Source organism: Leucoraja erinacea, chromosome 4 (genome assembly GCF_028641065.1).
Source record: "Leucoraja erinacea ecotype New England chromosome 4, Leri_hhj_1, whole genome shotgun sequence".
NCBI lineage: Eukaryota > Metazoa > Chordata > Chondrichthyes > Rajiformes > Rajidae > Leucoraja > Leucoraja erinaceus.
In genome coordinates this window covers 62,283,776-62,296,699 of record NC_073380.1, presented here as the reverse complement: position 1 = coordinate 62,296,699, position 12,924 = coordinate 62,283,776, and the positions used below count along the sequence as shown (strand labels likewise).

The following is a 12,924-nucleotide window of genomic DNA, read 5'->3' as shown; positions in this document are numbered from 1 at the left end:
ATTGCATCAATGTGCTGGACCCAGGACAGATCTTCAGAGATATGCATGACCAGGAACATGAAGCTGTCGACTCTCTCCACCGCTGTCCCATCAATGAAGATAAATTCATGAATTGCCGGTTTTCTCCTTCTGATACTAACAATCAGCTCCTTGGTCTTTCTGACATTGAGAGTAAGATTGTTGTTCTGACACCATTCAATCAGATTATGAATCTCCCTGTAATCTGCCTCATTGTTACCTGTATAGTCTGCGCCGACCAGCGATCCCCGCACATTAGCACTATCGTACGCCCACTAGGGACAATTTTTACATTTACCAAGCCAATTAATCTACAAACCTGGGCATCTTTGGAATGTGGGAGGAAACTGAAGATCTCAGAGAATACCCACGCAGGTCACGGGGAGAACGTACAAACTCCGTACAGACAGCATCTGTAATCGGGATCGAACCCAGGCCTCCGGCGCTGAATTCGCTGTAAGGCATCAACTCTACTGCTATGCCACCGTGACTTCCCATCGACTGCCTAACAAACAATAACACCTTTGTTATTTGTCCAACAAAGGTGGTATCGTTACATAGATATCGATTTAGATGGGAATGTTGCTGCATGATGACTAAGTTTGTAGATTACACCAATATTGATGGTATAGTGGATAGTGAAGAAAGTTGTCAAAGTGACAACATTATATAGATCAACTGAGAAAATGGGCGTGAATTGGAGTGTTGTTGAACACAGCGTCCTTGGAATACAAGTACATTGTTCCCTGAAAGTGACAACACAGGCAGACAGTGGTAAAGAAGGAGTATGTTATGTTTGCCTTCATCGGCCAAGGCATTGAATACATGATTTGGGATATCATGTTACAGTTGTATAAAAAAATTGGTTAGGCTGCACTTTGAATATTTTGTGTAGTTCTGATCGCCATACTACAGAAAAGAGTTCAAGTTTATTGTTATATGCACGTATGGTGAGGCACAGATACACAAGGTACTTCACAAGAGTAATATTCACAAGGGTGTTGCTTGGGTTGGAGGGTTTGAGATACTCTTTGACTTCATAAATATTTTCTATTCCATCTGACAATCATCCCCTCCCCATCTGGTTCCATCTATCACTTACCAGCCTCCGTTCCAACACCCTCGCACTCATGTGTGCTGGTAATCTTTCCGTTTCCCTCTCACTCCGGATGTAAGTTCTTGACCCAGAACATTAACTTCCATATTTATGCCTCCACAGATCCTGCTTGACGAATTGAGCTATAGACAATAGACACTAGACACTAGACAATAGACATCAGGTACAGGAGTAGGCCATTCATCCCTTTGAGCCATACCGCCATTCACTATGATCATGGCTGATCATCCACAATCAGTACCCCGTTCCTGCCATCACACCATATCCCCTGACTCCGTTATCTTTAAGATCTAACTCTCTCTTGAAAGCATCCAGAGAATTGGCCTCCACTGCCTTCTGAGGCAAAGAATTCCACAGATTCACAACCCTCTGGGTGAAAATGTTTTACCTCATCTCCGTTCTAAATGGCCTACCCCTTATTCTTAAACTGTGGCCCCTGGTGCTGGACTCCCCCAACATCGGGAACATGTTTCCTGCCTCTAGCGTGTCCAATCTCTTAATAATCTTATGTGTTTCAATAAGATACCCTCTCATCCTTCTAAATTCCAGAGTATTCAAGCCCAGCCACTCCATTCTATCATCATGCTCTTCCAGCATTTAGATTTTTGTTTTTCTTCAAGCAAAATTGATTTTGGACTGTGTTGCGCTCAAAACAACAGCAATACATGATTCTGTTTGAGGTAAGAGGGTTTAACATTAATAGTGTATTAGTGACTAAATCCAAATGCCGGGACCTAATGAAAAGCTATAACAAACACAATTCTATCTGAATGTTCTGATGTTCTCAATGGTTTTGTATGGAAAGGCAGCACAGCTAATGGCTGTATCTTATACAAAGGATGGAGAACTTCACTATCACTCATTGTAAATTATAATCCGGATACACCACACATCCTGTGTACCAATCTAATAACACTAATCTTATAAAGCTCCAGGTTCAATGAGATAAAATCAATAATCAGTTACCTTCTTGAAACAGCAGCAAAAACAAAAGTAATGTCTTCTAGAGGAAACAAAGATTTATAGAAACAACACAAACACCAGGTGATATATGTATATCTGGTGAATAACATAAATATATTTAAAGCTAATCCACTCATGGTACACCAGGAATTAAAATCCTGTGAATTCCTAAAAATATTCTGCTGCTTGATGCCATCTAAACTCCCTTATCGGATTACTGATTTGCGATGTGCTGAGAGCTATCTATTGTTTTTTATTATCCAGGCACAGTCATAAGACAGAGAGAAGACAGCCTCCAGCCTGTCTACTCAAATAGTTTAAATGCAGGACATTTACCTCAGGTGCATCAATAAAGATTCGTGCCAAGTCTGAAGAAAATAATGATTGAACGTTCGCACTGAACTCACCATGTGTGCACTTGACTTCCAATCCAGCTTTTAGCAAAGAGAAATAATAAAGGCTGACAAGTTTGAATCAACACCTTATGTAAATACTGTTGTGTTTAGCTAATGACAGCAGAAACCAAGCACTCTTTCACTCTTCAATCAGCACTAAGAAGCTGGAAAGGAAATTTTCTTGTGCTAGACCATTAACCTTTTACTCGCACAAGCTTGCCTTTGCCAAGAAAGGGGAATTGATCAATATTGTGTCAAAAGGCAACTACATCAGCACATTATTAGCTTGCTTTTCTTTTCCACTACTCACTGCAGCTGTCAAATCTGAGTTCTCAAAAGTAATCTACTTTCTAGCTACAAAATCTATAAATAGATTTCCCACGCCCACTTCAATTGGAAAGGGAACCTTCAAGTAAATGCATATTAGAATCCCAGAGGAGATATGCTGCCATGAATTGCCCCAGAGAAGTATTACTCCTAAAAAACACACACAAAGTGCTGGAGTAACTCAGTGGGCCAGGCAGCATCCCAGGAGAACATAGGATCGGTGCTGTTTCAGGTCGGGGCTCTTTTTCAGACTCAATTCTGTGGTGTTCAGTGGGGTGAGATTGCAATGGCTAAGGGGAGTAAAGAAATCAAGACAGTTGGTCACGCCAACAGTTGGAAATAAAGAATTCTAGAGAGGGTAGAAGGCCAGCATGAGGAGTTCAAAAGGTGGAGGAATGCTGGAGACAGGAGAAGAGTCCTCACTGGGCTGTGAGGATTCCTTACCAGAGGAAAAGGCCTGGAGACAGATGCAACAGAAGAAGAATTCTAATCATAGCAGGTTCAGATCTCATTGAGGTGTGGTTGTAGAGAGATTACCCTCCTGTATTCTCTACTTTTATCAATGGCATATTTTGTATTCTTATTTCATAGATATTTTATATTCCGACTTCAGGGGTAAACTATATACTAAAGCTATTGTGCACCGAAATATTAAGGCTAAACCATGGAAGATGGAGGCTTGGAGCTGCTGTATGGTCTAACTAACTAAAACACAGCAAGAATAATTACCCACCATCCTCACAACACTTCGGCCTTTTAATAATAAACCTAAAAACCTAACATTCACTGACTACAATGCAATTTGCAGGACTTTAAGGACTTGGTGGTCATTCTATGTGAAAATGAAAAATTGCCAGGCAGCGAGGTATGGAGATGGATAAAAATAGACTCACATGAAAGACTTCTCGAGCATCACTGCGAGTCCCTTTGCACATTCACCCAAATCTCAATGTTTGCAGTGTTGATCAAAGTTATGGTAGGAAAGAAATTATTATGCATTCAAATTATTATGCATTTATTCTGAGAGATTCTAAAAAAAGACTGCATGTAGTGTTGCTGGATACCAGTCTAATTCATTTGGTAGGAAGTACTATAGCTACAGATGCCAGTTTAAATCGAAGATAGACACAAAAAGCTGGAATAACTCAGCGGGTCAGGCAGCAACTCAGCAGAAAAGGAATAGGTGACATTTCGGATCGGGACTCTTCTTCACACCAGTCTGAAGAAAGGTCTCGACCAGAAACATCACCTGTTCCTTTTCTCTAGAGATGCTGCCTGACCCACTGAGTTATTCCAGCTTTTTGTGTCTGATTCATTTGGTAAATAGCTTGTGAACTGCAGAGAATGCACTCTATCAGAGTGTCACTCAAAATGTAGTTTGAGAGCTCTGATGCAGATAACTTATTTTTTCAGGTGAACTTATAAAAGATCAATGATAAAGCACTTAAGGCAAATACAATTTTTGTTAGAAATGCATTGAATTTCTGATATTGTTGCGAACCATGGAACATAGGAACATAAAGTACAGTCCTCAGTCATCAGGCTGATTTCCTATTTTAAAATATCTTGCCTTTTTGGCTGCAGATAAAACAAGCTCCATCTTCATCAGAATTTCATTTTGAGTTAGATTGAATAACTGTCCCTCTTCATCAAGAGGTATTAGCAAAAATGCAAACAAAGATAAATTAGCCAATTTAGATTTGGTTGTTTATACTTGAAGAGACAACATTAGTTTTCAGTTTGCATCAAGATTTCTCATCTTTTTTAGAATATCACATCTATACTGTAAAATATATCTGTACTGTAATGAGGACAGATAGTTTTCCACCAAATATAACGCTCAAATCTCAAAAATAGTTTGATGTTTACTGAAAATGTTACGATATTAACTCAATTGAATTACTTGGAGCAATTCTCCATTTTCCTTTAACTCACATTTAAAACCTGAGCCATTGTGTTGGAAAACTATTCATCAATTGATTGTTGTCTAATTGTCCTGATTCCATATTCATTTGTCTTTACATCAGTTTAATCCTCCTGTGCTCATCTTGTGAAGTTATTTTAATCTGCTTGTGTTGGATTTGTTACTTTAATCTAAACCTCAAATGGACTACCATTCATAAATAGAGATACAATAAGCAGCCTGGACTGACAGAGGATTACCAGAGTGCCCACCGTTTGTTGGAATATGATTGCAAAAAGAGTAGATGCATGGACTTAATAAAATAGACACACTATTGTTCCCTCAGCTTAGACCATGCTGGCTCTTCATCTTCTGCCTCCACATCCATCCAAGCAACGTACACAAATAAACTTTTATAGGTGGGTAGTTATGATTTCTGGTGTGAAATTGGCTGATATTTAGAGTGTCATAGAGTGATACAGTGTGGAATCAGGCCCTTCAGCCCAACTTGCCCACTCCGGCCACCATTTCCCAACTACACTGGTCTCGCTTGCCTGTGTTTGGCCCATAAAACCTGTCCTATTCATGTACCTCTCTAACTGTTTCCTAAACATAGGGATAGTCCCTGCCTCAATGACCTCCTCTGGCAGCTTGTTCCATACACCCATCACCCTTTGCGTGAAAATGTTACCCCTCAGATTCCTATTAAATCTTTTCCCCTTCACCTTCAACCCACGTCCTCCTGTCTTCAATTCTCTGAGCATCTACCAATCTACCCGATCTATTCCTCTCATGATTTATCTCATTTATCAATGTTCTTGTCACGCCTGACTGCCAGAGACAAATTATTCATGGCATGGCACAAACACCTGCATCAGTTAATTGATTAAGTGTATCAGCAATTGTAGCACTAGGCAATGCAACTTAAAAACATAAGATAGACACAAAAAACATGTATATTGCTGATTGCTAGTAGCTCAGTTGCAAAGGACTTGTCTTTGGAGGCTGAATCCTCTCCAGTCATCCATAAGGAATTAGATTGCTTTTGCAGCAGATGTTCTCTATAGCCAATGTTTGAGAGGCAAGAAATGCTCATGTGAGCATGGTGCACGTACATGTGGAACTGTGCCCACTTTATGTCAACAGCTGCAGCAAAGAAAGGGGTAAAATGAAAGCAAAAAGCAGGAAGATTTTGCAGTCTTTGGTTGCTTTCTGCAGAGAACTACCCTTGTGGAACTGCATGAATTTAATCTTTAAAATCAGCATTGTTGAAGATCTTTGAAGATATTTTCTCTGCCTCTCATGTCACCTTGTGATGTGCATTGTTCCCAATTGACGTCAAACCTAGCTTCTGAATGACAGTGCTGTGCTGCTCAAAGTGGATTTATAAAGATCCAATAAATGTAAAAGTTATCAAGGTCTCCTCGGAACTGAGACACCAAGATTTAATTGAATTTTAGTTATAGAATTTTTAACAATCATTATGAACAATAATTAAGTGGATTTAAATTTTTTATTCAAAATTAAATTATAATAGTAAATACATTGTTAAACATGAATTAACAGAATCTTTTTCTTGACAATTACACGATTAAATTGGATTTCCTGAAATATCTAATTGTAGATTTGATTCTGTGCAGACTTGTTGAAGCTATTAGATTGTTCCCGAGGAAGAGATGAAGTGGTCTTTAAACAGCATTAATGCTTGTGGGATACGTGTCACATGGGTCAGATTGTAAAGCCTTGATAGTGTGCCAACAAGTCTAACCTGAGAAAGTGCTATTATTATAATGAATTTAAAAGCTCTGTGGACAGCATCAACAGTGACCCCAAGCAGTTTACAAATGACACAATGTTTTTAGTCTGTGCACTGTAATCATCCTTTAAAAGCTCACTGGATGCTGCTCACTTTATCACACACTAAAAATAATGTACAAAGTGCATAATTTATATAAGTGCTTATCCTTCATCATTGGTAGCATTCTTCCCTCAACATTTTGATAATGAGGGGTTCAAGCATATTCATTTCTAATTGCTCTAGCTCTGGTAAATCCAGATAACGCAGATTAATCAGATGAGCAAAACTAGGTGAATGACAAAGTCATTAAAAAAATTAGATTCCAAATATAATTACTGTGAGTAAACAAACGATTAGATATTATAATAGTAGAATGTAATTACATCACATGGGATGCAAGACCATATGGAGTCATGAAATTAAACAATGGTTTTCAATACCTGGGAGAGAAATGAATCATCAAATTGGAATTATCTTTTGTTCAATATGTATCTATGAACATGTCTTCAGCAGCTATGTACATTTCATCTGTACCCATGTACATTTCATCTGGATGCTCCAGTTTCCTCCCGCATGCCAAAAATGTGCTGGTAAGTTAAATGCCATTGCCCCTTTGTGTAGGTTAATGACAAAAAGGACTCAATAGGGACATTGGCATTAATGTGTGAGAGTGAATAGGTTTGTAGGGATGCAAAGTGAAGGAGAATGGAATTAAATGGGTTTAGAAACATAGAAACATAGAAAATAGGTGCAGGAGGAGGCCACTCGGCCCTTCGAGCCAGCACCGCCATTCATTGTGATCATGGCTCATTGTCCGCAATCAATAACCAGTGCCTGCCTTCTCCACATATCCCTTGATTCCACTAGCCCCTAGAGCTCTATCTAACTCTCTCTTAAATCCATCCAGTGATTTGACCTCTATGGTAGGGAATTTCACAAATTCACAACTCTCTGGGTGAAAAAGTTTTTTCTCACCTCAGTCTTAAATGGCCTTTATTCTAAGGCCGTGGCCCCTGGTTCTGGACTCGCCCAACATTGGGAACATTTTTCCTGCAACTAGCTTGTCCAGACCTTTTATAATTTTATATGTTTCTATAAAACCCCTTCATCCTTCTAAACTCCAGTGAATACAAGCATAGTCTTTTCAATCTTTCCTCATATGACAGTCCCGCCATCCCAGGGATCAATCTCCCGAACCTACGCTGTACTGCCTCAATCACAAGAATGTCCTTCCTCAAATTAGGAGACCTGCAACCCCCTAACATTCTCTTCACAGTTCACACTGCCACCCAGCTTTGTGTCATCCGCAAACTTGCTAGTGTTGCTCTTAATTCTCTCTTCCAAATGATTAATATATATTTCAAACAGTTACAGCCCCAACACCGAGCCTTGCGACCCTCCACTTGCCACTGCCTGCCATTCTGAAAAGGACCCGTTCACTCCTACTCTTTACTTCCTATCTGCCAACCAATTTTCTATCCATGTCAACACTCTACCCCCAATACCATGTGCTCTAATTTTAGTCTCCCATGCGGGACCTTATCAAAGACTTTCTGAAAGTCTAGATACACTACATCCACTGGCTCCCCTTCATCCATTTTACTTGTCACATCCTCAAAGGAGTTCCCTAGGAGTTGGTATGAATCTGATAAAGCTGAATGGCTTTCTTCTGTACCATTCCATAATACTGGAGCAATCACAGTCTCAAAAAGAGCACATGTATGCTGCATTTTAGCAACAACTTCCATTTATATTACATGGAGGAAACCAATATAAGGCTTACTCAAGGCCAATAATAATTACATTTAGTGTTGGCAAAGGGCCAGAAATGGAGAACCAAATATATCTCAGGGCAATGTGTAGGAAGCAGATGCTGATTTAGATAGACACTAAATGCTGAAGTAACTCAGCAGGACAGGCAGCATTTCTGGGGAGAAGGAATAGGTAACGTTACAGGTCAAGACCCTTCTTCACATTGTGAGTCAAGGGAAAGGGAAACTAGATGTATGGAAAGGTAAAGAACAGATCAGAGCTGGCACCGATTACCAAAGAGCCCATAACAGTCCATTGTTGATTGTGATAACAAGGAGATACAAACAGTAAAACTAGCAGGATTACCATCTAGTTTCTGTCTCCCAAGCCTCTCAATCTGAAGACGGGTCTCAACCCGAAACATCACCATTTTCTTTTCTCCAGATATACTGCCTGTCCCGTTGAGTTACTCCAGCATTTTGTATATATCTCAGGGTAATGGACAAATTACGGAGATGGGGAAGAGCAAGACCATGAAATAATTTGAAAACAAATGTGAGAATTTTGAAATTGAAGTTTGGTCAATCAGGAGACCGCACAAGTGAGCAAGCATAGGTGTGAAAGGTGAAATTGATGTGATGTAGAAAATAACTAAATTGAAAACCCTATGCTGAAAAAACTTCTGTGTTGGAAAAAGGTCCTGAAGTTTTCACTGCATGATAGTCAGACACCTGCTTGATGCAGTGGTTTATTGCTGTAATGTTCTATTGTACACCGTGCCAAAGGACAATAGAAGAGGTCTTCCACGTTTAGTATAACTAAAAGCCTTTCCTTTGCATGTTTTATATATATACCCCAACAATGGGCCTCAGACCTCACCCAGGAAGTTAGCCCCTGATGCACTCATGCGACACATCAGAGGCGTCTTTGTGTAGATCATGATCATTTGAATGTGAACTAAAACTGCCAAAACTCACATTTCACACAGAGGAGATTTGCATCTTTGAACCAGGTTTAAACCAGGTATAAACCTTGAACTGAGAGCTGATCGAACAATTGATACACTACATTGTATAGTCTATGACTGAAGATACGCCACATTTGAACATCATTTGCAAATTTTGTTTTTCATTTTTCTATTACAATTTCAATTAAAAAAATAGAAACTTGGGAAGACTGACTGACATCTGATCAATAGTGCAGCTGCTGTTTCAATGCAAGAAGTTTTCACAAAGGAATTGAGCCTATCAATCTGTGTACGATCAGCCCATCCATGATCTTATTTATCAACTCACTTATGGGCCTAAGTTGGAAGTTGAATAAATGATAAATGTTTCCACAAATTTTGATGATATCTGCTTTCTTCTGACAAAGTTAAAGCAGAGTAGAGATTAAAATCTCTTGAGCCAAGCAGTTTGCAGTGGGTCAGCTGCAGCCATTGTTGCTATGTCACGGTAAAGGCTGCGCATTGTATGCGCTTGTGCTGCTGAGCTGACCCATGACCAAGAGGTCAGAAAGATAGATGCTGGCAGAAGGAAATGCTTAGAGAGAGAATTGGGCCTCAAAATAAAAGGACCGATTTTGAGAGGCCTTGTTAATGAGTGGCAGGAGGACAGTTTGAAAACTGGGCTCAACTTTTGTGTTCGATTTACAGACCATACAATTTTACAGTGATCAATGTGAGGTCGGAAATTGAGGCTGGATTACTGTCACATGGGGCTTTGTTTCAAAATATGAAGTGACCTCCTGTGAGTGACCCAGTGGTCTGTCCACTCTGCCTGTACTTCGCACATTTTAGGACAGGCTTTTCCCACTCATCCAAAGGCATGTAATCATGCGTGCGAGCTACGCAAGATCAAATTTCAGGCCAACTAGAGATAAGGAAATCTGTATGACTTCTTTCCAACTGCCCGCATACTCACCTTCTGTATTGCACCAGACTATTGTGGGTTGTGCACTTGTGACTTCTTCAGCCCCACTTTAAGTACTCTAACCTTACCAAATTGACGAATTACTGAGGAAAACCCCAAATAAACAGTAACCTACATAAAAGAGACACAAAATGCTGAAGTAATTCAGCGGGCCAGACAGCATTTCTGGAGAACGTGGATAGATGGCGTTTCAGGATGGAACCCTGCTTCAGACTGATTGTAGGGGGGGGGGGGGGGGGGGGGGGAGGGGGAGGAGGGGGAGGTGGGGAGGGAAGGGACAGCTGGAAGAAAGAAGGGGGAGGACAAAGCATGGTGGGAATCAAAACTCCCTGTTAATCCACACTTGTTGAGTTTAGTTTAGTTTAGTTTAGTTTAGTTCAGAGATACAGCATGGAAACAGGCACTTCGGTTCACCGAGTCCTCGCCAACCAGCAATCCCCGCACATTAACACTATCCTACACACACTAGGGACAATTTACACATACACCAAGCCAATAAACCTACATACCTGTACGTCATTGGAGTGTGGGAGGAAACCAAAGATCTCTGAGAAAACCCACACAGTCACAGGGAGAACGAACAAACTCCGCACAGACAGCACCCGTAGTCAGAATGGGACCCGGGTCTACTCTGCAAGCACTGTAAGGCAGCAACTCTACTGCTATGCCACCGTGTTGCCTGTCATGACGATGAGTCATGATGATGATATGCAAATATCATGACCTTTGTATCAGCTGACCTGGAGGTCAGATCGCATGTGCACTGTGTAAGCCAAGGCAGGAGGCCATGGCTGAGTGAGATAATAAACTCGGAGACCAAGGAATGTAAACTATAAATATTGTGTCAGTATCATTATTATTCCACATCTGAGGCCAGGATGTGACATTGGCGATGAGGATAATTTGGATATTTCGGATGTTTTCGATATTTTAGATTCTGAATCCGTGGCTTCGAGCTGGAAAATATATATTTTTTTAAATGGCGGTCGCTGGAGCTGATTTCTTAGCACTTCGCGGAGTTCCACACTTCAATCCGACGGGTGATGCGAGTACCGTCAGTGGAGGGATTCGAAGCTTACGCCGACAGTTCAGGGCTCCTTCTTGAGGCGAGTAAGCCGGGGCAGAAGGTGCAGCGGAGAGCATTGCTTCTTTTCACCGTGGGACCAGCTGTTTGAGAGATGTTTAAAACACTCCCTGGTACCAGAATGAAGGAAGACTATAAGAAAGCCGTTGATGCTTTGAACAGTCATTATGTGGTGGTGCCAAATGCTACATTTCAACGCCATTTATTCCGTAAAACATTGCAGGAAGAGGGTGAGTGTTGCTCAATTTGTGACGAGACTCAGACATGTGTCTGTAGGATGCAAATATGTGGTTGCTGATGTGGAAAACCAGATATTGGATCAGGTTGTCCAGCATTGCAGGTCAGGCAAGCTCAGGAGAAGGCTGTTAGAAAAAGGGGGTGAGTTAAACCTTAATGATGCTTTGTTGATTGCAGCAGCACTGGAAGTGTTGAGGGACAATTTCACAGGATGAAATTGAAAGATTCCAAGACTGGTCAAGTTAACCAGCTGTCCTAAGGGAGACCAAGGAATATGCCTGAATGTGAGGTTGAGTGTTACTGGTGTGGCAACAAGAATCACATAGGGAAAGATGCATGTTGTCCAGCAAAAGGTAGAACATGTAGGAAATGTGGAGATAAAGATCATTTTGCAAAGAAATGTAAAAGTAGGGACATGGACAAGACAAGTGATTACAACAAGAAAGGGAGGTCCAGTGAAAATAAAGACAGACCTTGGCAGAAAAAGAAGGGTCATGTCTGTCACGTAGATGGTAATTTCAGAAGTGATGAAGATAGTGATGAAGCTGGTGAGCATGCTGTTAAAAGGAATTATCAGTTTGCATTGAATGAGAGCCACCACAAGAAAGTTGCAGTAACCATCGGAGGTGTTACAGTGCCAATTGTAGATTCTGGTAGCGACAGCAACGTAATTGACAGATCACTTTGCGAATGCTTGAAACAGCAGAAAATCAAGTGCACGTCAAGGAGGTGTAGTAGGAAGTTATATCCCTACATCACAACTAAACCATTGCAGACCATTGGATGTTTCACGACTAAAGTAGGTCAGAGATAGAGAAACTGAAGCAGAATCCGTGGTGATAGAGGAGAAGGGAGAACCTCTGCTGAGTAGAAATACAGCTCGAGAGCTGGGAATGCTTCACATCGGAGTGCATGTCAATTCAGTGCAGTCATATGATGAAATGAGGCAGGAATTTGATTCAGTATTCCAAGGGGTTGGAAAATTGAAAGGCCGGCAAGTGAAGTTAGCCATTGATGAAAATGTCAAGCCGATAGATCAACCGGTGCGGAGAATGCCATTTGGACTTCGTGGAAAAGTAGAAGCTAAAATCAAGGAGTTGATTGATCAGGACATTATTGAACCAGTTGAACGTTCGACGCCATGGGTGAGTCCAGTTGTGAATGTGCCGAAACCCAATTATGACATTAGACTGTGCGTTGACATGAAGAGAGCCAATGAGGCAATAATCAGAGAAAGACACCCAATCCTATGGTTGATGAGGAGTTACAAGAGTTATCAACCAGCAAAGTGTTTTCCAAAATTGATCTCAAGTGGGGATATCATCAGTTGGAATTACATCCTGAGTCAAGAGAGGTGACAACATTCGTCACTCACTGTGGATTGTACCGATACAAAAGA

The 12,924-nt window shown here is 40.8% G+C and overlaps 1 protein-coding gene across 1 annotated transcript in view; it reads right to left on the bottom strand.

Annotated features, from left to right (window-relative positions):
• LOC129696489 (extracellular sulfatase Sulf-1-like) overlaps positions 1-10,830 on the bottom strand; it is a 448,145-nt gene extending 437,315 nt beyond the window's left edge. Inside the window, exon 1 of the mRNA XM_055634441.1 lies at positions 10,714-10,830. The gene's annotated coding sequence lies outside the window, so the exon portion shown is untranslated. The remainder of the gene's footprint in view (positions 1-10,713) is intronic.
• Positions 10,831-12,924: the final 2,094 nt, after the last annotated feature.